Below are 27,984 nucleotides of genomic sequence, written 5' to 3' on the forward strand. Positions count from 1 at the left end.
AATGAAACTAGACCACTTTCTTACACCATACACAAAAATAAACTCAAAATGGATGAAGGACCTCAATGTGAGAAAGAAAACCATCAAAACCCTAGAGGAGTAAGCAGGAAACAACCTCCTTGACCACAACCACAGCAATTTCCTACTTGACACATCCCCAAAGGCAAGAGAATCAAGAGCAAAAATGAACTATTGGGACCTCATCAAGATAAAAAGCTTATGCACTGCAAAGGAAACAATCAATAAAATGAATAGGCAACTGACGGAATGGGAAAATTTCATTGCAAGTGAGGTATCAGATAAAGGGCTAGTATCCAAAATCTAGAAGGAACTCACCAAACTTCACACCCAAAAAGCAAATAATCCAGTGAAGAAATGGGCAGAAGACATGAATAAACACTTCTCCAAAGAGGACATCCAAATTGCCAACAGACACATGAAATGATGCTCAGTGTCACTCATCATCAGGGAAATACAAATCAAAATCACATTGAGATACCACCTAATGCTGGTCAGAGTGGCTAAAGTGAACAAATCAGGAGACTGTAGATGTTGACGAGGTAGTGGAGAAACAGGCACCCTCCGACACTGTTGGTGGGAATATAAACTGGTTCAGCCACTCTGGAAAACAGTGCAGAGGTTCCTCAAAAAATTAACAGTAGAACTCCCCTATGACCCAGCAATAGCACGGCTAGAGATTTACCCAAGGGATACAGGAGTGCTTATGCATAGGGACACATGCACTTTCAACAATAGCCAAATCATAGAAATAGCCTAAATTTCCATCAACTGATGAATGGGTCAAGAAGATGTGATTTACATATACAATGGAATACTACATGGCAATGAGAAAGAATGAAATTTCACTATTTGTAGCAACATGAATGGAACTCGAGGGTGTCAGGCAGAGAAGGACAGATACCACATGTTTTCACTCATAAGTGGAACAGGAGAAAGGGGAAAAATAGTTGGGGAGAGGGAGGCAAACCATGAGAGACTCTTGAATATTGAGAACAAACTGAGGGGAGAAGGGAAGGGGGTGACGGGCGTGGAGGAGGGCACTTGTCAGGCTAAGCACCAGGTGTTACATGGAAACCAACGTGACAATAAACTATAGAAGAAAAATAAATTAATTAAAATAAAAAGTATATGAATCAGAAAGAAATGGTAAAAATAAAAACTGGACCTTCAAAAATATGTCAAAAACATGACCAAAAAATGTTAAAGATAAGCAAACAAAACCCTGATATGTACTGATTGTGAGCTATACTTTGTTTATAGTTAAATTTTGTTTGAAAGGTATTGAAGAAAATAAATCCCCAAACATAAAAATGCAACATTATATATGTAAAAATAGGAAATAGTAATGAGTATCAATGTGATATTTGAAGTAAAATGAAAAAAAGCAAATCTCAATGTTGAAAATATGAAAATAAGTACTAGACTTTGTTTTCAAGTATATAATACACATTATATTAGGTTGAATCAAATTAGCAGTCTTGTCTGAAATAAATGAGTTATTATTTTGCCAGGTTTCATTTTAGTAATGGTATATATGATTATTTACCTTGGCAAAATATTATTTTATTTAAATTAAAATTCCTCTTAAATGTTAATGAAACATTTCCTTCTAAATTTAAAATAATCATATTTAGTGTTTATTTTTGAAGACTTACTTATATACAAATATAAACATTCAGTATTGGCAGGTTATTGGCAGGTTATTATTAAGATACTAATTTACTAATGCTGAGAAGGTGGTATACTGTCATTTACAAAATAAATGATGACTTATGCACTTTATCATTGACATTTCAAAACTGAGTCTTATTCCTACACATACAGAGAAGATAAGTCACACACACTGCATGTACCTTTGACACAGAGTTCCTTATAGCAGGAAAAATTGTAGCCATGCATAGAGAATCTTTGCCTGAATTAAATTAAATTGAATACTATTTTTATGACATATTAGAAAAATGCATCTGTTGACATAGGAAGTATATTCTTTTAGATTCTCATAACATTTTTGAGCAAGGGCATTATGATACAATAATAGGTATTTGGGATTGGTACCATGGTTTGTAAAGCAAGAAGCAAGGAAAGTAGTGTGTGAAACAAATCAATAATACTAAAGAATACCGTTGTCAGACAAACAACAACCAAGAACTTCACTGGCCTTTACAATGTAAAGACTGCAATCAGTTTGTTTTATCTTTAAATGAAAGTTGAATAACTGGGTGTTGCCAAGTAAGTGATGAATAACTAAATTTTACATCTGAATCCATTTTTACCATATATGGTAACTAAATATGATTTAAATAAAAACGAAGTAAAAAATGAAAGCTGAATATTAATTTAATGAGAAGATACTTTTACCAGACAACACATTGTTGTTGTTGTTGTTGTTGTTGTTTTTAATTTTTGAGAGAGAAGGAGACCGCATGAGCAGGGGAGGGTAAGAGAGAGAGGGAGACACAGAATCCAAAGACAGGCCCCAGGCTCTGAGCCAGCTGTCAGCACAGAGCCCGTCGTGGGGCTGGTACCCACAAACCAGGAGATCATGACCTGAGCCGAAGTTGGATGTTTGACCGACTGAGCCACCCAGGCATCCCAGACAACACAATGTTTAAAAGTATTTCCTGAGGTCAGACTTTGCTCAAATATAGACTCATGAACATATCATTAAATATATTTCTGCTTCAACGTCCTTTTTGCAAAATGATCATCATAATGATAATAATTATATAACTCTTACTATATGTGTCACAGATTTTGACTCATAGGATTCTCTCCACAACTATTATTTCCTATATACAGATGAAGAAGTGAAGTTAAATATCCGATCAAAGTCACCTAATTGATTATAAGAATAATAGTGCCTCCCTGAATAAATATAATGATGATGTTTCAAATTTTCATGTATGGATATGCAAAATGTGGTTGGGGAATTCAGGAAAGCTTCTTTAATTGATATCAGCTATAAAACTAAAACCAATCACTGTGGGCATGGATTATGAACCCAGCAAAGAATGAATGATTCAAAGTGTCATGAGTCAGAAGTATGCACTGAAGTAAAGAAACAGAGTGAAAGGTTCAGAATTCTTTGGGTAATGAAAGACTTGGAAAAGGGGAGAATCTCTCCCTAAAACTATTCAAATATTGGTAAGGTGTCTTGAGCTTAATTTCTACAAGCATGGTTTTATTTTTTAGGGAAAAAAATACTTATTCTCAAATGGGTTTACTGGCTAGCATTAACATTAAAACACACATTTCAGAAATGAAAACATGATACTTGAGGTTAAGAATTATCTGAAGTTGTAGGGAAGACATAGGAATCATAAGGTATGCAACTGGATGCTTGAGACAATATTTTTCTAATATTCTGAAAAGAATATCTTTTATGTCACTACATGACCAGTTAACTTTTTTTAAATGGAAACGATGATACTAATAATATGTCATTACCTACCACATACTAATGTATGTATTATATGTGTTGACCTTATTTATCAAAATGACTATAGAAAGAGGACACTATAATCTTATTTTTATAGATGAGGAAACCAAGGCAAGATAGACTGCATAATGATTCCTAGGTCATACAGCTTTTAAGTAATTGGGACTAGGATTTCAATTGGGGAGTATGGCTCTGGAAAATGATATTTGCCACAACTTACAAAATCTTACATTATGTACTCATAAAGATTTGATAGGCAATTTTATTCTTCCTATTAAATTTACTATAAAATACAAAACATTATTACGTAAAGTATTTTGAAAAAAATTAGACATTGAGTCTTAACCCATTCTTTTCGAATTCACAATTCAACATGTAATTTCGGCACAAAGCCCATCACAGTGCTCCATCCCACGATCGTGGAATCATGACCTGAGTAGAAATCAAGAGTCAGATGTTCAGCTTACTGAGTCAGCCAGGTGCCCTGGTGAACCAGGTGACCAAAATCATAGGAGCTTAAGGAAAATAATATGCTTCTCTGCTATATAAAAATGTTAACACATAAATGACTCTGTTTTTCAAAGAGCAGACACCACTGGTTAGTCACCATTCCAGATGTGGTTTAAGAAGGCTGACCCACATTAGGGAAATAAGAAATGAAGGTTACTTTCATTCTTTCCAAGGGCATGACCTGGACGTTTCAAACATCATATCTGACAAAACCTTATTGGGTAAAATTTAGTCACATGACTCTGCCAATTTGGTCTTCATGGTGACAGTCATGAACATAGGGATAATTCTATTCATATGACAGGAAACTACCAGTCTTCTGCCACATCCACGAATAGAAAAAGAGAAATGAGGCAACTTATATAGGACAAAGTTTTCTGGATTCTAGCTTCTCATAAAGGAATTGGCAATCAAATCAGACACTGCAGATTCTAGTCAGAGTTACAAACTATTACGTCCAAGGCAGAAAATCCTCAGAATTGGAGCAAAACGGTTCAAACTTCATATATCACCTGCTATTGGTATATGAGTGTATACCTTGAAGTTTGAGACTCACTGACACATAACAGAAAAGATTATAGGCCATCAATTAGCTATTATATTAGCTCTTTAATATATTATTATACCTTTTTCTCTTGCAGAATATGAAGAGATACTTGACAGTATTCCTAATTGTTAGAATATATCTGTCAACCCTTCTGACAACAGACCTATAGCCTGGAGGAAAAATAACATAAAAGGGAAAATTCCATACATATGTTTTATAATTCAAGAGATTTTTATTTTTTGAGAAGCCATAATGGATGTCACTACATGTGTTTTGGAAATGCAGGATTTTCGTGCAAGATAATGCAGGATCAATTTACAGCAAAATGATGCTGTTAGAAACTTAGTATGGCACAGACCCCAAATTATTGCTATTTATGCAAGTATGTTAGGATTAAAAGAAATTTAAGTAATGATTTTCCTAAGAGGAACATATGAAATAGAAGAACCTAGAGGTGCTTTGTTTTATTTTGCCCATACATTTTGGCTTGAGTCCTTGCAGAAGAATAAATAAAAGTGCTTACTTCTGGTCAAAAGGATTACTACCTCAAGATCAATTACTGAACTGGTTAAATATTCATTAATTACTATCCACATTTGAGATTCAGTAGAAATGAAAGTGATGGGTCTCTAGGACTGTGGGTTTTCAAATTTTGTTCTACCAGCAGTAGAAACATTCCCTGATAATTTGATAGAAATACAAGTTCTTAAACATTTGCCCATACGTATTGAATCAAAAGTTCTGTAGATTGTATTCCAAGGAATCCTGATGCAGCTAAAATGCTAAAATGCAGCTAAGGTCAAGAGGTTGCTGCCTGTTTTCTAGGCATTTATCACTAGGAACTTCCCCCCTAGAACTGTTCTGCCGCATCCAACACATTTTGGAAGGTTATATTTTCATTTTTTTGGTCTCAAGGTATTCTTTAAATTTTTCTTTTGACTTTTTCTTTGACCCACTGGATGTTTAGTAGCATGTTGTTTCATCTCCACATACTTGTGAATTTCCCAGTTTTATTCACGTAATTAATTTCTAGTTTCAATAACATTGCCGTTGGAAAAGAAGCTTGATATAATTTCAATTCTCTTAAATCTATTAAGACTTGTTTTGTGGCCTAACCTATGATCTATCTTGGAAAATATTCCATGTGCTCTTGAGGGGCAAGTCTATTCTGTTGCTTTTGGATGGAATATTGTGAATATATCTATTAGGTTCATCTTGTCTATATGTCATTTAAGGCTGATATTTCCTTATTGACTTTGTCTTATTGTGTCCTTATTGATCTATCGATTGATATAAACTGGGCATTAGTGTTCACTATTATATTACTGTTTTTCCATTTAGGTTTTTTTAATGTTTAGTTTGCTTATTTAGGTGTAACTATGTTAATTAATAAATATTCACAAATATTATACCTTATAGTTGGACTGGCCTTTTTATCTTTATGTAACACCCATCTTTGTCTCTCATTACAGTCTTTAAATAAAGTCTATTTCCTCTGATATAATTATACCAGTGCCAGCTCTCTTTTACAATCATTTGTATGGAATATCATGTGTCTTTACATGTAAAATTAATCTCTTAAAAGCAACATATAGATATGTCTTGTTTTTTAATTCACTCAGCCACTCCGTCTTTTGATTGGTGACTTTAGTCAAAGTTACATTTAAAATATTTTTAGGTATGTAATTACTGACATTTTATTAATTATTTTTTGGTTATTTTTTGTAATTTCTCTGTGTCCTTTTCTTCTTTTCTTGCTCTCTTCCTTAATGGTTTGAAGACTTTCTTTAGTGACATGCTTATATTCCTTAAAAAGCATTTTTAATTGGCCTAGGAAGAAGTGAATAGATATTTTTAGAGGACTAAGAGTAAAAAAAAAAAAAAGGAAAGTAAAAATTCTTTTTATTTGTTCTCTTTATTCTCTTTATTTTTCCCAACACTTCAAGTTGCTTACTTTTTACTATTAATATATTATAATATTTTATTTCTTTCCATAAAAGAATGGCAATAATGATCAAGAGTTAAAATGATCACTTACCACAGGAGAAGGCTGCAGATCATGTTATAAAAAACTGTATAGAAAGAAGAACTATGTATTTGAGATCGTGGGGAAGAAATGATTTATATTTACAGCATTTACGTATTCTCCCTTCTGTCATACTATTTTCCCTCAAAGTCAATTAATGCTTTTAATTATGGTAATTAGTTTAAATATATAGCTGCATTTTTAAAGTACATATGTATATATACTTTTAGATGTGTGTGTGTGTGTGTGTGTGTGTGTGTGTGTGTGTGTGTATTCATGATTCTGAAATAAATGACAGCTATTTTACTTGAAGGAAGATGGTGGCAAAGCCTGAGTTCATTCTCTTCTTCTACGTTGCTCTCTAAAGATGACTTCAGATTTGGTATACTCTTAGAGCTATATTAATTATAGTTGAATATGACTATATCAACATAATAGGTATAGTCAATAAACTGATTAAGGGCTGTTTCTGTGGCTTAAAGACAGTTAAATCTCAAGTGTAATGGTGTAAAAAGTTAAATATTTCTAATGATTCTAATATTTATGGTATCTCATGCATAATTACATGTGTTACACACTTTTACAAACCAATAATCATGCTAAAATTAAAAAATAACTATCCCCATAAGAAAGATATCCTATAACTTTTTTTATAGCATTCAAAATGCTGAACCATGTTGTCACTCTCCTCATTCATCCCTACACCACACACACACATACCATATCAACAGACTGGAAGTAAAAGGATGGAGCTTTTTTGAATGCTACATTTCTAGGTTACTTCTCAATAAAAATACCCTAAAGTTTTTATGTCAGAAAAGGCTTAAACTCAATTGAAAAGACAAAAGATCTAATATATCCTTTCGAATGAACACAAGAAATATACCATCACACTTCTAACAGGATTGTAGAAAGAATAAAATCTACAATTAAATTTGTAGTGTTAAGAATTCTTAGGTAGGGGCACCTGGGTGGCTCAGTTGGTTGAGTGTCTGACTTTGGCTCAAGTCATGATCTCACGGTTTGTGAATTCAAGCCCAGCATTCAGGATCTGTGCTGACAGCTCAGAGCCTGGAGCCTGCTTCGAATTCTGGGTCTCCCTCTCTCTCTGCCCCTCCCACTCAGATTCTCTCTCTCTCTCTCTCTCTCTCTCTCAAATTAATAAAAACATAAAAAAAGAATTCTTAGGTATTTGAAAACTTACTTTTTAATTGTTTGTAGCTCTTTTTTGAATATCTTATATGGTTATTACCTAGTTGAGGCTAACGGATACAACGTTCTGCAAAAGTACTAATTTAGATGTTAAGACTTCATATATGAATGAATATAAATAGAATCCCTGTCAAAAACTTAGGATAATTAAGACTATACTATATTAAAAGATAGCTGGATAATATTTTAAATGTCTTAGGTTGATTAAATCTAATTTATATATAAAAGATGACTAGAAACATAAAATTTCAAAAGTAATTTATTTTACATAAATCAGAAAGTGCAAAATTAAGCATTTTTTAGTGGAACTTTCACACTGAATTCCTAAAAAGCTTTTGCATAACAGATTAAAAATAGAAAAAGTTTAGTGCCATAATTCATGGATGGGATTTTCTTAAATTAATAACTATATATCATAGAGTCTCCATTTACTTAAAAAAACTAGTAAGTAGAAATATATATGTCAGGTAATACAACAAAATGTGAAAAATATATTTTTTTATTCTTTTAAAAATTTTTTACTATAGGAGTGCCTGGGTAGCTCAGTCGGTTAACATACAAGTCGACTTCAGCTCAGTCAAGATCTTGCAGTTCCCGAGTTCTCCACATGGGATTCTGTGTTGACAGCTCAGCCTAAAGCCTGATTCAAATTCTGTGTCTCACTTTCTCTCTCTGCCCCTCCCTGCTCACAATCTCTCTCTCAAAATTAATAAACATTAAAAAAATTTAAAAATATATCAAATTGAGTGAGGGAGAGGGAAGGCAGAAGGTGAGGAGAGAGAGAAGTTCAATGATTTTTGCCCCTTTATCTTTGCAAGTCAAATGCATCTGACATGAATTTATCTTTCACTGTTTAGTAAAAGTACAGAAGGGAAACCTACCTTCAATAGGGAATTTTAAAACTCTTACAAATTTTATATGAAATATATTATTAAGCATATCATATTATATTCATATTCAATTATATTCATCTACTTTAGATTTTGTTATGTGTTCTTCACCTTTAATATTCTTTCTGAGTAGCAAATGAAAATAATATATTCTTAGTTGCTTATGGGATGCTCTGTGTATATTAAAGACAATTTATATTCTTATACCTACGTATTCAAAACACTATTCCTTTCTTAATTGCACAGGTGGTAACTCTTGTATTTCTTTGGATTTTACTTTGCCTAAATGGATAAACAATTATAATTGTATTCTATAACAAATGGTAAAATAATACAAAATGTGACAAGATAAGACTTACTGAACTATTGAGGCTTGTAAAATTAACTCTGGGTATATTTGTTTTATTAATTCATGACAACTGCAGATGACTAATATGTCAAATAATGGTAATGCTTAGGTCCCTGGAGTCACACATTTAACAAACAAAAACATGTAATCAGCTCTCTAACGTAGTGATTTATGTTTCTTATCCGATCGCCACGGCAGTTTAGCATTATTGCAGAGCCCAGCCCCGAGCTTTGTGCTGTCAGCATGGAGCCCAGCTTGGGGCTGGATCTCACAAACCATAAGATCATGACATGAGCTGAAGTCAAGTGTCGGGTGCTTAACTGACTGAGTCACCCAGGTGCCCACATCAAGAAATAGTTTTCCAGTATAAAGCTTAATAATACTAAAGTAAACAGACAAATAAACAAACGTCTCTTATTTTCATTTCTAGTACAACATTAAAACTGTCCATTGTGGGGACGTCCGGGTGGCTCAGATGGTTAAACATCGACTTCACCTCAGGTCGTGATCTAATGGTTCATGAGTTCAAGCCCCGTATAGTGCCCTGTGCTGATAGCAGAGCCTGGAGCCTGCTTTGGATTCCATGTCTCCCTCTCTCTCTGTCCCTCCCCCACTCATGTTCCGTCTTTCTCTCTCAAAAATAATCATTAATTTTTTTAAACCTCAATAGTACTTTCTTTATACAACTGCTATGTGATCTCTCATTTTTTCTCATTACCTACATAATTATTATTTTGCATTAAAAGGAAACAAATATACCCGGAAAGAAAAATGAGAGACACAGTATGAAATGAGCACACATGAGAAGCCAGCATTAACACACAGCTTCTGTGGAAATGAATTTTAAAAACACACTTATTTCTTAGTTCTTACACAGTCTGCTAGTTTCCAGCAATAATCTGAAAGAAAAATTTCAATCTTGAACAGTGGAAAATTCATACATATATTCATTCTAAAAGAGGACTCGTTACATGCAGAGTACACGATCTGTGCTCTCTCATGTGGTGAAAATAAAATTCACTTGCTAGGCATGTTTTATAAGAAAAATTGAAAATATAATTATATTGATATTGTAAATATTTTCAGTAAGAACTCTGCGTGACAATGAACACACTAAAAGGAAAATATCTTTAAAGATATAACTAGTAGGGCTACTAGAGAAATACAGGGTATAGACATATTTTAAGATGCTTTGTCTCTGTGTTTTTTAATGTTTTTATTTATTTTTGAGAGAGAGAGAGACAGCATGAGCAGGGGACGGTCAGAGAAAGAGGGAGATACAGAATCCTAAGCAGGCTCCAGGCTCAGAGCTAGCTGTCAGCACAGAGCCTGATGCGGGGCTCGAACCCACGAACTGTGCAATTATGACCTGAGCCGAAGTCAGACGCTTAACTGACTGAGCCACCCAGGCGCCCCATAAGATGCTTTGTCTCTTAAATATATCTCACATACTCAGAGAACAAATGTCTGGTGTTATCATTGTTTAGGTGGAAGTTGGATTAAAAACAAAATTTATACTTACTTAATTGTGCTTGTGTTTAATATTATTACTAAAGCATAAATAATAAGTCACAAAATGATTAGATTAATTATTAATCTTAAGCATATGGGTTCAGTATTGTATAGGATAGACACTTTCCTACTCAGCTCTAATATTTATCCAATGAATTTACTTATGCTGTTTTCTAAGTAGGAAATGAGTATACTCTGAAATGTATTTTCATTAGTATATGACCTAAAAGGTTTCATTAAAACATATTAAAATATATTTTCTGAATTGGACTTCCAAATTTTAGAAGCATTAGATTCAGTCTCAATTGTTCTATTGTAAATGTAGGCACGGATAGTAAAGGGATTACCAACATTTATAAGACAGAATTAAGGACAATTACATGGTAAATTATTAAGCAGAATTATGAGGTGATAATTTACTGGGATAAAATTACCAATATAGTCACAGTAATATGTAGACAAGTAAGTGTAAGAATAAATATAGGAAAAAAGTAAGTTTATAAAATGTCAGAAATAAAGGCCAATAACAGATGATTTTGTAATTCCAAACAATCAAGCTATAGATAATAAGACAAAGTAGAAGAAAAAAACTTCATACTACATATATTAAGAAACCAACTGTCTAGTATTGAAATGATAGTCTAGTAAAAGGAGAACAAAAATATTTATGCTGACATTAACTATACACAAAACAAAATTAATAATGCTTTAAAAGCATGGTATTCTATGGGTTGCCTGGGTGGATCAGTTGGTTAAGCAGACAACTATGGTTCAGGCCATGATCTCGTGGGTCCCGAGTTCCAGCCCTGCATCGGGCTCTGGTCTGACAGTTCAGAGCCTGAAGCCTATTTTGGATTCTGTGTCTTTCTCTATCTCTGCCCTCCCCTGCTCATGCTCTGTCTCTCTGTCTCTCAAAAAAAAAAAAAGCATAATATTCTATGAAACAGAAGGGTAAGTCTCTGAATACAAAGTTTAGTGTCACGGTATCTATTAATTCTTCAATCCGTATACTAGTCAGTAAGTATATTGAAAGAAAGCACACATGAAAAAATACTTTAGAAAATTATTTAAGGGGTGCGTGGGTGGCTCAGTTGGTTAAGCATCTGACTTTGGCTCAGATCATGATCTCACCTCTTGTGAGTTCGAGCCCCATACTGGGCTTTCTGCTGTCACTGCAGAGCTCACTTCAGATCCTATGTGTCCCTCTCTCCTCGCCCCTCTGTGTCCCTCTCTGCCCTTCCTTTGCTCTCTCTCTCCGCACATCTCTCAAAAAGAAAATAAACATTAAAAAAGAATTATTTAAATTCACACTGAGAAACAATATGGAGTCATATGGGTAGATTAATGTAAAAATTCATATTTAAAATATACAATACAAATATGGAATTACTAGAGCTAGAAAAACTATAACCCCTGATTTATCACCTTTGGATAAAAATGAGAGTTCTTCCCTGGCCACTCCATTCTTGATTATTGGACCCAGATCCAAATTGACCATAGTGTACAGGCATAAATTCATAAACCTTCTCTTTCCTTCAACAAAAAAATTGAGCTTTTGTCCTAGTTGTATGTTTAACCTACCAACAATGGAGACAAACCAGTGCTGTTGACATGACACCATCCCCCAGGTGATAAGTTACCTTATCAATGGCAGGCTGACACTCTTGGATTTGCCTTCTCTGTTTAATGTTTCTATCAACACTTCTGTTTCTTGGCTTACCAAATTCCCATTTGACTGTCAAGGTAATAACCCAAACAAAACATTTTCTACCTTGTAAACCAAATATGTTGTGCTCAGTAAATTTGGATAATTAAGGACAAATGCATCCACTGAAACACACACATACACACACACACACACACACACACACACACACACACACAATTATAGTTCTGATGAGCTAGAAGCCAAGACTACTCCATGAAGCTCTTGGGTTTCTGGTTTCTCATGCAGATGAGATACTGGGCAGCAAAGGGAGTGACTGGAGTAGATGGAATAATTAATTCCCTTTACCAATGTTGTTATGCTGAAATATAATTAGAACAGGGAGGACTACATTAAAAACTGAAATTTTCTTTAGTTTTTCTCTTAAGTACTACAATAATTCATGGCCAAGAACTAGGGTAATATGATAAAAACAACATTGCTAAACCTTCAGATACTGCAGCAATAAATGGTTGGATTTCTGCTCTTGTAACGAATTTGCAAACCAAGGGCAGGAGAATGTCTAATAGATGGTAGAGAAAGCCCATTATGATTACCAACATAGACAGGTGATGTATACATAATATTTATGTTTTACACCATTACTAATTATCCTCATTCCTTTATTTATTTATTTATTTGTTTTCTTAACCCTATTTGAAGAACACAGTGATGACAAATATATTAGGTTTTAGTTGGAGTAAGACTTGACTGCTCCCTGTCATTAAGAATACTGATGAGGATGGATCTTTGTGAATTATGATTATAAGCACGTCATGTTTACCTGAACTAAAAACAGAGAAAGTGATAAAGGAAAAAGAAAGTGATTTTGTCAGATAATTTCCACTTCACTTTTCTTTACCCACTCTTTTTTGTCCTCAGGCCTGCTCTCTTCTGTGGAAAATGGACTTGTATGAAACATCTCGATGTGCCTATGCTTTTTGACTTCACTTTGTGTTAACGAATAAACACAGTAGAGCATTAGAAAAGAGAGGAAAGAGAGAGATCAGTGCATTGATTTTCCTTGCTTACTTCCACAATAAGTGTTAAATAATTAGTTTACGTATTGATTAATGAAGCAAATAAAATGTAGGCAAATTATAAAATGTTCCCACATCAAGAGTTATCTATAAATCTTTTGTTTAAAAAATAAAGAATATGTTCTGATGAAAACCACTGTTTATAAATAACCAATCATCTATATATGATTCATAATTTATTTTCATATTAATACAATCTATCAAAATGTGTCAAGTGCACCATGAAGTGAGAAGCACTGGCTTGTCATTTATTTCCTTTTGGAAAAAGATGGTGACGATCAGGAAACTACTGCCAATAAAATTAATAGGTAACAAATCCTGATGCATTTTCTTCTAAACAATATTTTAAGCCTCCGCTCTAATAGGTCAACATTTGCCTTTTGTTACTTTCCTGATAAATTCCTCTGCTTTTCTTGTAAGAAAAACTGAAATAACCTAGTAAGAAAATGACAGAAATACAAAAAATTCATCCCAAAATAGCTTGGGCAAAGAGTAAAATATAAGGTTCATTCAATTATGATTAGGGCATATGTGTCTGGACTTCTGAAACAACTAGAACCAGTAGCTGAAGGCTGACAATAATCTTCCTTTCAGTTTTCCTTCCAGTGTTTGCTTTACTTCTTTTAGACAAGCTATTTCTCAATCTTTTGAACATAGCCATGAGTAGGTTGGTTTGTTTGTTTTAGTCTGGGGTTGTTTTTTTTGTTTGGTTGGTTTTTTGTTTTTTGGGTTTTTTTTGGAAAGACAGCATAAGCTGGAGACAGAGAGAGAGAGAAGGAGAGAGAGAGAGAGAATGAGAGAGAGAGAGAGAGAGAGAGAGAGAGAGAGAGAGAGAGAGAGAATCAAGCAGGCAGGCTCCACACTCAGGACAGAGCCCAACATGGGGCTCAACCATGGAACCCTGACCTGAGCTGAAATCAAGAGTCTGATACTCAATGGATTGAGCCACCCAGGCACCCCAACCATGAGTAGTTCTTAAAGGGCATGCCTTTATTATTTACTTCTGGGATGATCAAATTTAGGGAGAGATCCCTAGTAATAATGTAAAACCACCGTTAGAAACTTATGGTTGGCATGAGGGAGGTGGACTGGAAAGAGGGAGATATTGTTCTTAAAGAAATGAGGGCTCTGCTCTCAGATAAAATGAAAATTGCTCAAAAGAGTCAAGGCACATTCAACAAAGGATAAACTGTAGGAAATATGCTCAGCATATATTTTTCCCAAAATAAAATGTCTTAAAACGCTCTCTACACAATATAATTCCAAGCAAACTACTAGCTTGCACACGTAGACATTTAGAGGTACTGTTTCAATTATTATCTGGTAAGTTTCTTCACAGCATATATAATTTTATGTTTCTGTGAGAAGAGTGGACAGAGTAAAGATAGATGCAATGATCTGGTGCAATATGTGTGTGCAATTCATAATCTACTAGGAAAACTGATTGTCATATCAAAAACTAGACTGAAAATTTTTTAAAAACTGCCTTACAGAAGTATGTTTTCCCATTGTCATAATATACTTAGAAAATATTTTGTTTAAAACCTTCCTCTGATACATTTGTAGGTCCTGCTGATGTCAGAAAAAAGTTATGCCATTTTCTTCTGAGAATTGAGACTTGATGATGAAACTACCCCACTTATCTATGATTTTACTTTATAATATCTAGATTTCAAGAGGAAGAGGAGAGAATCATTTTTATGATGCAACCATGAGTATAGGTGAGTAAGCCAGTTAAAGTATGATTCTGATTCATTTAATTCTGTAAACTCCTTAATTTACAGCAAAATGCTCAGTCAAGAGATGATCTGTTTCATTTCACTAAAACCCCTTTCATAAAAAACACAACTTTATGCACTCATTGTTCCTTAACTCTCCCTTTAGGTTCTGGTAAGAACCTTCATGTGGGATAAATCATGACACTATACTGTTGCTCTGTTTTTCGTTTTTTTTTTTTTTTTTAGGTAATCAAAAAGTGATGCTGTTTTTATAATCACTGAGTTCCAACGCATTGTGGTGTTTACAAGATAAAGTATTCATCTCATCTATAGAGTATTGTTGAAAGAATTGCATAACATTTAATTTCTAAGCAGCTTTTTTAAAAAGTTAATTATATTTTACACATGAATGTTGTAATAAGTAACACTGAAGTACCCAATCTACACAACAAAAATATAGTACCCAACAAGTACCCCCAGAGAGACTAAACTAATTTAAATAAATAAAGAAATAAAACAGAAGAAAGGAAATACAATTCAACACACTTTTTTATTTGCTATGAAATTTGATACTTAAGGTAATAACTTTCAATAAAAGATGTTAATTATGTCAATATAAATATATATGTTGTAACAATCTGATATGTAAAATTTGTAGAGAGATTTTTGACTCTTTTATATGACTTTAAATAATTAATGATAACTTAGAATCATGTGCGTTCATATCATTTTTGACAACTTTAGTGGCTCAATTAGGATATAGTTACGAACCAAAACCAAAACCTCGAAAAGGCCAGGAAGGGACAATCTTTAAAGTCTTTAGAGGGAGTATGACCCTAATAACAACTTGACATCTGAAATCTGGCCTCCAGAAATGTAAGACAATAAATTTCTGTTGTTTGTAGCCACCATGTTTGTTGTATTTTTTTTTTCTTTTGGCAGCCCTAGGAAACTAATACAGCCATCATTATGAGGTCTGAAAATAAACATAGGCAAAGTAGTTATTCTGGGGAAAACATTACTGGATATTTTGTTAAGCAGTGACTTTTTTTTTTACTCTGATAAGTACAATGGAGAAAAGTTGGGAAGATAGCACTATTATATGTGCTTTGTGTGTGAGTGTGCATGTATATATGTGTATTTTGGGAGACACATACATGCACTCAGGAAATTCGTTATGACTTTGATTTGACTTGCAAAATGAAAATATGAAGTGTCAAAGGTTTATACAGGAAAATATAATGATTCACTTACTATTCAAATATATAGATATTTGCAAACCAGTTCTTAACATTTGAGGCTTTGACTCTCAATGCATGCATAAGTGAATACATAAGTCAATAACTTATGGCAGGTCCAAGGTAATATCATAATACATATCTGTGGACTTAAATGTGTAGTACTTATTAAAATAAGTAAACCGTGATGAGTATTCAAGTGAAATAATATAATTAAGGCAGCTGTAGGAAACCCCTCTTGCACAAATTAAAAAAAAAAAAGCAAAGCTGCCTATTCCATCAAAGTTCAAAGAAAGCACAGTTTATTAAGCCATCTCTTAATTTCCCCAATTAACTATGATTTATCTTTTCTCTACCTTCCAATAACATAATTACATTTATTCAAATGAGAATTGTTCTTGCTCATTGTTACTTGTACATAACACTCTCAATTACCTAGATTACTTCTATCTCTGGAGTTTCACATTTTATAATTTTTTAAATGCTCATTTCTATTTTTGAGAGACAGAGAGAGAGAAAGAGAGACACAGCACAGGTGGGTGGTGGGGGCAGAGAGAGAGAGGGAGAGACAGAATCCAAAGCAGGCCTCAGGCTCTGATCTGTCAGCACAGAGTCTGATCGAGGGCTCAAACCCACGAACTCCAAGATTATGACCTGAGTAGAAGTTCCATGCTTAACAGATTGAGCCACTCAGGCACCCCAGGAATTTCACATTTTAAAACAAATTCATGTATTCATTAACAATAAATTCACAAAAGCAGATCATATAACCTAAGGTCAATGTATTATTAATTGAATAAATGACCTTTACAGCCACCTTCAGAATCAATATATATTCAGGATACTTGTGCCATATACAATACCCCTTACTTACCCATGGGTGTTACCCTCCAAATCCTCAAATCATGGATAGAACCAAACCCTATGTATACAAGATATTTTTCTATACATGAAAAAAACTAATTTATCAATTAGGCACAGTAAGATATTAGCAACAATAAATAAAATAGAGCAATTATAACAATATATTATAACTCAAGTTATATAAATTGGTTTCTCTCAAAATATTTTATTATACTGTACTCACCCTTCTTGTGATGACGTGAGATGATAAAATGCTTACCTGATGAGATGAAGTGAAGTGAAATAAATAGGTGTTGTGATGAAGCCACAAGCTATTATTAACCTTTTGATGATAAATCAGAAGTAGGACCATCTGCTTCTGGTCATTGGTTGACCGCAGGCAGGTGGAACTGTGGAAAGCAAACCTGTGAATAAAGGAGGGACTACAGTATGCTCTTTAACTTAACAAAATAAAAATGATTAACAGTGTGTTATAGGTGTTATCAGTATTATTTAACAAATTATTTCTAAGTTTAGTTAAAAGAAACATGTGAATGTCTATGTCACAAAATTCACTTAGGATTTCCTACTTTGTCACTGTTAGAACTGGGTGTTGAATAAAAAATTACACTTTTTTCAAACCATATGTTTCCTACCTTAATGAATAATTATGACGGCTAATTAAATTTTGTAATATGCAATGTTATATAAAATATACTCTGCTACTTACATAAATATCCTTTGTATAGCCATTACTTGATATTTGTTACCTCATAAACTAGCTGGTTTTTTGTCTTCTATTTTACTTTTTGGCAGGTCAATTTGCGCATTGTTTAGTCTTTGTACCCAAAGCATATGTATAACATAGTGTCAGTCAATAACATGGCTATATGTGTTGTGTTGTTTGTTTTAATTGCAATGCTAGGAAAACAGTGAAGTTTAGAAGTTAAAAACAGAGGCACCTGGGTGGATAAGTTGGTTAAACGTCCAACTCTTGAGTTTGCTAAGGTCATGGTCCCAGGGTCATAGGATGGAACCCTGCATTCGGGTTTTACCCCCACCTCCTCCACTCATGCACTTTCTCTCTCTTTCTCTCCCTCTCTTAAAAAAAAAAAGATTTCTTATTTCACTTTTATAGTTTCCAAATGATTCCTAGAAATATTTATATTTCAACATCTTGAAACTGCAGATGCCAAATACGAATTATAAGTATATTTAACATTCAAAATAATTGAATGAATGAACTCAGAATGCTTACAAAAATTATATGATACAACCTTTCTTAGTTTTTGCTTATGTGCATTTAATGTTAATGGGAGCTTTGTAGAATTAGAAGATCTTGTAGTAGGAAAATATGTCAAGACTCTTTATAAAAGTTTTTTATTGTTTGGTCTAATTTGGACCAGCAGATACTCTGACTCTAAAAGCACGGTGAAAGTAGTGTGCCTACTCAGAATTATTAGTTACAAAATAAGTTCAATATTTGCACACTTTCTTTTGGAAATCTATGAGCAACAATGAGGAAGAGAACAGTAACATATAACTATATGTTAAGTATATCAGTAACAGATAACTATATTTTGAGAATTAAGAAGTTATGAAATGTAGTCATAAATTTGTAAATCTAAAGAATGTTAGTATAACAATTCACAATTGCTTACTTAGTTTTAATTAAAAATTAAGATTTCTAGGGATTAAGAATTCTAATCAGTATAATTAAAGGTACTATAAATAATAAGGAAAACATCTTTGTATGCAAAGAAAGTAAAATGTGTTTTTTGCTAGTAAAAGGTAGGGGGAAAAGAATTAATTACAAATTAACAGAGAATTTCCTTAACATTAATTTATCCATGTTATTTATATAAATCATTTGTCTTCAAAATAATGCAGAAATTTTATGATAAAAGACAACCAAAACTATTCTTCTAATTCAGCAACTCATGCATTAATTCACATTATTTTAATACCTTTGCCATAATTAAATATAGTTGGTATACAAAGCTTTAGATTGAGATACTTATTGGAATGTAAAATGATACGTCAGGCTTCTTTTCTATTGGTTGGGATGTACTTTTTAAAATCAAAATTGCTACTGTCATATGTAATCATTTTATATGCATGTAACAGCATAAATAGAAAAATTCAAGTGTCAAGTAGTTTTTAAAGTCAATATGCACAAACATATTGAAACAGATTTTGCATATGCAGCTGTTAAACTCCTACCCAAGGGATTATTAATGCATCCTTAGCAGCTGCTACTTCTTTTATTTGAAGAAAGTGTGAGTATAGAATATGACATATTGCAAGTCACATGATCCAACCTAATAAGGCTAATTGAGGCATAAAAATGAGTCACTAATTCTCAAATTAGTAGATTATTAAAAGAGATATGAATATGTATGTTGAAATGCCAAATATATTTTCAAGATTAAAGAGACTTAAAATATCTTGAAAGTTGTCAGTAAAAAGACATTTTACAATATAAAAATCCACTTAAAATATTTTATGTTGACAATTTTATTTTCATCTATCTGTTCACAGTGACTTCAAAAATGTTTTTTAAATATTATAGTAAAATTCATATAAAACATTCAAAGTGTATTATTTTTAATCCAATGTTTGAAATTCAAGAATATGTAAAAATAATGTGAAGTTATATTATTTAATTATAAATAAAATATTTGTGATTCCCAATTATTTTAAATTGTTTATTTAAATATATAATCCCTGCAGTCTTTGCAATATTAGCAATGAAATATGTATATAAATTGAATACATAAGCAAACATTTGAAGTTTTTGAGTAATATGAGAAATATTACTCAAAATATGAAAATGTCTTATGTAATATGAAAAATACTACAATATTTGAAGTGTATAGTTTTAAAAATATCTAGCTTTATTTTCAGTTCATAATTATATACTTCAAATACTTTATATTATTTCTGCTTGCTTTTTATAGGAGCAAAATTAATGAATCTCACTGAAAAATTTTAGTATTTAGCAGTTTTTTAAATATATTTTTGAAGCAATTTTTTTGCAGGATATTTTTCTTTTGTGTATATCACATGGAGTGTATATCATACTTCCTGCTTTCTTTGTCTTGACTACTCATCATCACTAAAGAAAATCACAAAATATTTGCCAACAGATTTCACTATTAATTATAGTTTTCTAATCTCAGTCATCCCTTCACAGACTGTTCTGGATGTCTAATGTCATAGCAAAGGCTACAGAACACAGTTGCATAAATGGTTTACTATCACAGCTGGACAGTTCTCCCTGGGTATCTGTCATACACTTGCAGGAGAAAGTCACCTGAAGGTCCAATTCAGTTTAATATGCAAGCGGTCTATTTCATGGACCTGTCTGGTGTGCAGGCTGTGCTGTCGGGAACCGCGGCAGCTGACCAAACCCACAATCATTCTCCTTCTCCCTGACTCCCTCTTCCCCTCCCTCTCTGTCTCTTTCTGCCTCTGTCTCGCTCTGTCTCTTTCTTTACTTACCCCGATATTATTATAATTTCCTGAGAACTTTATTTACATTATTAAGTAATTGTAATTATGAAACATATTAGTAAAATGTCCCATGCACTTGTCATTCTATGAGACCAGCAGTACTCAGATACCAAAATAGATAAAGACACTACAAAAAATATAATTACAGGCCAATATTTCTGATAAACATAGATGCAAAAATCCTCGAAAAAATTTAGCAAGCCAAATTAAAAATACATTTTAAAAACTCATTCACTATCATCAGGGGGGATTTATTTCTAGTATGCAAAGGTGGTTCAATATCCACAGATGAATGTGATACATTACATCAACAAGGAAAGTATAAAAAAACATAACATCTAATCATGTTGAAATCACACAAGTTAGGTTAGAGGGAACATACCTCAACACAATAAAGGCCATATATGAAAAAACCCACAGCTGGTGTCATACTCCACAGTGTATGGAGTGAAAACCTGAGACCTTATTCCCTAAGATGAGGAACAAGACAAGGATATCCATTCTCACCACTTTGATTCAGTCTAGTGCCAGAAGTCCTAGCCACAGTAACCAGACAAGAAAAAGAAATAAGTCATCCAAATTGGTAAGGAAGAAGTAAAACGTTTACTATTTTGTGGTTGACATGATACTATGTATAGAAAATCCTAGGACTCACCAAAAATGTATTAAATTTCAAAAATGGATTCAGCAAGGTTTTAGGACACAAAATCAATATACAGAAATGTGTTGCATTTCTATGCACTAATAATAAAGCAGTAGAAAGAGAAATTAAGAAAACAAGTCCATTTCAATTGCAGCAAAATGATAAAATGCCTAGGAATATACTTAACCAAAGAGGTAAAAGACCTGTACTATGAACACTATTATACACTGATGAGAGAAACTGAAGATGATACAAACAAATAGCAGGATATTCCATGAGATGGAATGGAAGAACAAACATTCATTAAATGACAATGCTATGCAAAATATTCTACAAATTTAATGCAATGCAATCCCTACCAAAATACCAATAGTAGTTTTCAAACACTTAGAATAAATGATCCTAAAATGTGTATCATACCATAAAATACTTCGAATAAAGCAATCTTGAAAGAGAAGAATAAAACTGGAGATATCACAATCCCAGATTTCAAGACATACTACAAACTGATGGGAATCAAGGCAGTATGGTGCTGGCACAAAAACAGACACACAGATCAATGGAACAGAAAAGAGAGCCCAGAAATAAACATACTACTACACCGTCAATCAACCTATGGCATGCAAAGAAGATGTAATGGGGAAAAAAAGACAGTCTCTACAAAAAAACGGTTTTGGAAAAAACTAGAAAACTACATGCAAAAGAATCAGACTGGACTACTTTCTCACACCAATACACACACACACACACACACACACACGCACACGCACGCACGCACGCACACAAAGTGGATTAAAAACCTACATGTGAAACCTGAAATCATAGAAATCCAAGAAGAGAGCACAAGCAAAAATTTCTCTGAAATTGGCCATAACAACATTTTATAGATACACCTCTTAAGGCAAGGGAAACAAACAAATGAACAAAAAAAGCAAACTATTGGGACTACATAAAAATAAAAATCAGCATAGTAAAGGAAATAAGAGAACTAAAAGACAACCTACTGAATGGGAGAAGATATTTACAAATGACATATTCAATAAAGAGTCAGTACCCAAACTACACAAAAAAATGTATACAACTCAACACACACACACACACAAATATTCCAGTTAAAAATGAGCAAAAGATATGAACAGATCTTTCTCCATAGAACCCATACTAGTGACCAACAGACACATGAAAAGATGCTCAACATCATTCATCATCAAAGAAATGAGAATCAAAACCACACTAAGATACCTCACACCTGTCAGAATGACTAAAATAAAAACACAAGAAATAACATTTGTTTTTAAGGGTGTGGAGAAAAGGGAGGACTAAGGCCCTGTTGCTATGAATGCAAATTGGTACAGCCACTGTGGAAAATAGAATGGGGATATCTCAAAAAATTAAAAATAGAATTACCACACGTTCCAGTATTTCTCCTACTGAGTATTTTCCTAAAGAATATACAAATAATAATCCAAAACCATATATTCTCCCCGATGTTTATTGGAGTATTAATTATAATGGGCAAAGTATGGAAGAAGCTGAAGTGTTCATCAGTAGATGAATGAATAAAGAAGATGTGATAAATATGTGTGTGTGTGTATCATACACACATTCACACAATGGAATATTACTCAGCCATTAATTAGGAGAAAGTTTCGCCATTTGCAACAAGGATGGATCTAAAGAATATAATGCCAAGTGAAATAAGTCAGTAAGAGAAAGACAAATACCACATGATTTCATGTATCTGTGGAATTTAAGAAACAAAACATAGAAATAAATAGACAAACAAAGAAAGAAAATATGGAGAACAAACTGATGGCAACCAGACAGCAAATGAGTGGGCCAATGGATAAAATTGGAAATGTGATCAAAAGTACACCTATGATCATGAGCACTGAGTAATACATAGAATTGCTCAATCACTATTGTACACCTAAAAATAAAAAAAAAGTACTTTATTACATTGGACTTAAAAAAATCTTAGTATTTTTATTAGTGAGTTCTTATGCTAAGTTTAAAACTAAATATATGTGTTGAGACATTCAAAGCTTTCACTCTAACATCTGATACAAAGGAAGGATGCCCCCACGCATCACTCATTTTCAACACTGTGCTGCAAAGTCCTTGCTAATGTAATGAGGCAAGAAGTGCATTTAAGTGGCTTAAAGAGTTCTGCAACAGGGATTTCTTTAAGATGGATTTTCATTACTTATCGTCTATTTTATTACTGAATACATTCTTATTGAAAGAATATGAACCATTTGTTTACACATGTACCTGTAGAGCAGCATTTTAGCTCCTCCCATTTTTTTGCATAAAGTGGCTATGAACAGTTATATGCGTGTTATTTTGTAAATATAAGGTTTCAATTCAATTGGGGTATATACTTTTGTATGTAATAATTAAGTCTTACGGTAAGACTGTATTTAACTTTCTAAGAAACTACCAAACTATCTTTCAATGTGGACTGTACCATTTTGCATTTCTACCAGCAATAAATGAAGGTTCCAATTTCTCCACATCCTTGCCAGAATTTGAAATGTTGTCCAATTCATTATCATTGGAATCATACCTACAATTTTGAAATTTGAAAACAAAAAGTCCTCAAATATTAAATTGTTTATTTATTTATTTATTTATTTATTTATTTATTTATTTTGAGAGAGAGACACACACACAGAAACAGAGACAGACACAAAGACACAGAGCACAAGCAGGGGAGAGGCATAGAGAAAGGAAGAGAGAATTCCAAGCAGGCTGCATGTTGTCAGCGCAGAGCCCAACAGAGGGCTTAAACTCACAAACTATGAGATCATGACCTGAGCCAAAACCAAGAGTCAGACGCTTAACTGACTGAGCCACTCAGGTGCTCCAGATTTATCATATTTTTATTAACTTAGGCTTCATGAATCTGGTTGTCCATTTATGTCCCTGATTTGTGAAGTTTTTAGTCATTTTCCTTCAAATAAGCTTTCTGTTTCTATCTCTTCCTCTCTTCCTTCTTGGACTCTAATAATCAATGTGTTGGTCCACTCAGTGACTACCTCTAACTTCTGTAGACTTTCTTCATTCTTTTTTCAAGTTTTTTCTTTTTCTGACCCTCCAATTGGATAATTTCAGACAACCCCTCTTTCAGTTTGCTGATCCCTCTGTTTTAACAAAAGGTTGCTGTTGAAACTTTCTAGTAAATTGTTTTTTAAATTTCAGTCCTTGTATTTCAGTGCTACATTTTGTTTAGTTCTCTTTGTTAAATTTTTCATTTTATCTATGTATTGTTCTGATTTTGTTTAGATACCTAAATGTGTTTTCTTTGTACCTCACTGGATTTCTTTAATATGATTATTTTAAATTATTTGCTGAGACGTTCATAGCTCTCCACTTCTTTATGAATAGTTATTGGAGCTTATTTTGTTATTTTCATAATTTCATGTTTCTCTGATCCTTCATGATCCTCATGGTCTTGCATTGTTATCCATGGTCTTGAACTGGTTGCCTCTTCTAGTCTTTACAGACTGACTTCATCAAAGAAAGCTTTTCACCAGTCAATCTTGCTAGAGATTCTGGACAGCTTTGATTCTGGGTCTGCTGGCAGCTGAGATGGTACTTGGTCTCCTGGCACAGGGGCTTGGTGCCATGCTCTATGGTCTGCTGGTGGAGGTGTTATTATCAGTATTATTAATTTTGGTTCTTGCTTCGTAAAATGGGCTAAGAATTTCCTTTGGGAATTTCTTTAAATTTCTTCTTTAAAAACAGCCAAATAATAAAGATTTAACTACAAATATTCCAGAAACTTTAAATATGCAGAATTTTTGTTTACTTTAATTAATCTGTCTTTTCTATGACTTAGTTTTTAAAATTTAGTTGTGAAATATATCTTTTGATTTAAAAGGAACAGCATGGATATCACAATTACTCATACTGAAAAAAATATATTCCAAATCTAAGATGTAAAGGAATCAATTTTCTCTAGGTAGCAGTTCACTCAGAGAAAATTCTCTCTTATCCTGTAACTTTGCAGGCTTCTATACTATGCCTGAACAAAATGCAATTCTATATGTTTCATTGTTCAAATAATTAAATATAATAAAAATGTATATTTCCAATTCAGACAACCTCCTCTATTTCTTTAAGAAAAATAATGGAAAGTTTTTAAGGAAAGTAATTTATTTACACATAATGAATTATTATATTAGAGGTTACTGTGTTAGAGCATATTTTATTTATGATGTGTAATTTCTTGTTTTGTGGGGAGCGGCAGTTTTTTAAATTATTTGTTTTGACATTCAATTGGACATGCTAAGTAATGATAAAATCATTCTATATAAAATAAAGTGTAGTATTTTGTGGTGGAAAGAAACATTTTAAATTATATTGTGATTAAAAACTGAGATAGGAACCAAAATTGGAGCAATTAGTTCTTTTATCACTGGCAAGGTCATTCTTAGATAGCAAATAAACAGGAGGCACAGCAGGAGACACCTACAAAGACTTAATATCTTGAAATCAGATTGATGTAAGCTACCCTTGATCACCCGCAGGCACCCCAATTACCTGGAATTACTATCCCAATTAAGCACCTGTCTTTACAGTTGAGTGTTATTAGGTTCGATTTGATAAGATGGGAAAGTCCCAATTAAGAGGACTCCCTAATTAAGCATGCTTTATGTAGAACAGACTGATTACTCCAAAAAATATTTTTCTGTCCTAGTTCAGTAACATTTTATCCATTACGTGTACATCTATTATACACATCTATTATCTATCTAGATACCTGTATCTATATCTACATATGTATGCATATATATTTCCATTTAAGTCATTATGCAATATTTTATGGTAAATATCTTTCAATAGTAAAGGAAAAAAATAACACTTGTCAGAAATGGTCCAAATGTGGCAAAATCCTCCTCTCTTACAAGTAAGCTATAAGCAGGATATGGAAGACTCCATTCCCTAACAATTTTAGTTTTGTTTATTTTGGACTTTCCATATTACACTTTAATTTGCATTTACATTTAAAACTCTTAAAAATCAGGGGTGCCTGGGTGGCCCAGTCGGTTGAGTCTCTGACTTCGGCTCAGGTCATGATCTCACAGTTCGTGGGTTCAAGTCCCGTATCGGGCTCTGTGCTGACAGCTCAGAGCCTGGAGCCTGCTTCCGATTCTGTGTGTCCCTCCCTCTCTGCCCCTCCCCTGCTCATGATCTGTCTCTCTGACTCTCAAAAATAATAAATAAAATGTTAAAAATATATTAAAAAATAAAACTCTTAAAAATCATAGATAACTATTATATTCTGTGTAATTTCTATGAAGCTAATGTAATATTGTTCAACTAGCACATGTTTCACTCTTGTTATAATTTACAACTTAATTAGAGTTCGTTAGATAAATTGGAAGAACTGTGACTTTGAAAGTGAAATCTCTACAGTTCCAATTATTCAAAAGTGCATGTACTGCTATCTAAAGTGAGATGTGCCATTAGGAGGAAATGAAATTGTATGAAGACTTATCTTTAGGATTCTAACCCTTATTGTATCAAGAGAAATACACTTACAGTATGATTTTTTTTAATTTAATGAGTTTTGGAAGAAAGGTTCAGAAGAATATAAATATATTATATAGTTATCACTACATAACAAATCTCTTTACAACACACTGGCTGAAAATACCAAGAATTACTGATTGTCTTATATAGTTTCTGTGGGCTCAGTATTTTAGTGTTGTTTGACTAGGAGGTTCTGGTTAGGGGTCTCCATGAGATTATAACAGATACCAGCTGACTGCATTCTTTTTAAGGCATATATACATCTGCAGAAATAATTACACAGAAGTCACTCAGAAATAACTTCACCTACTTGGCAAGTTGGTGCTGGCAGTTTGCTAGGAGGTTTATTTCTTCTCAGTGTGAACATCTTTATGGGCTACTTGAGTGTTCTCACAGCAGGGAGCAAGCACCAGAACAAGAGATTTGAGCAACCAAATCTCTTTCATATTACATCAGTCACACAGGACAACCAGCCCTGGTGCAGTGTAGGAAGACCGCACGATGGCATTACCATGAGACAATCATTATCGGGACCATCATGGAGGCTGCGAACTCCATAGCCTAGTGTTTGCTGCAGAAAGATTTTCATGATTCCACTTTTAATTCTGTTATTAATTGTGTTCTTGTGGAAACACACTTAACTTCTATCTCTGAATTTCTCTATATTCAAAATAGAAATTACAATGTTATTTATTTTACAATATTTATGAGAACTAAATGAGCTAACATTTAAAAAGCATTGTTAAATGAGTTAGGGTTACAGTACGTTTCTATTCATGATTGTTATTTCTATTTTTATTTTTATGATGACATCACAAAGTAAGAAATTTTTATGTGTTTTTTCGAGACTAAAGCATACGACTTCCTGGACATCTTACATTCATCTTACATCCAATATACTGTTGGTTAACACAATTTAAAAAAAACTCTTAAAAAGGTATTTGGCTAAAATTAGCAACTCAGGAAACAACAAATGTTGGCTAGGATGCAGAGAAAGTGGAACCCTCTTACACCATTGGTGGGAATGCAAACTGGTGCAGCCACTCTGGAAAACACTGTTAAGGTTCCTCAGAAAGTTACAGATAGAACTCCCCTGTGGCCCAGCAACTGTACTACTAGGTATTTATCCAAATGATACAAAAATAATGATTTGAAAGGGCACATGCAACCCAAGGTTTATAGCAGCACTATTAACCATAGCCAAACTATGGAAAGAGTCCAAATGTCCATCAAC

This window comes from Suricata suricatta, chromosome 4, assembly GCF_006229205.1.
Source record: "Suricata suricatta isolate VVHF042 chromosome 4, meerkat_22Aug2017_6uvM2_HiC, whole genome shotgun sequence".
NCBI classification, from domain to species: domain Eukaryota; kingdom Metazoa; phylum Chordata; class Mammalia; order Carnivora; family Herpestidae; genus Suricata; species Suricata suricatta.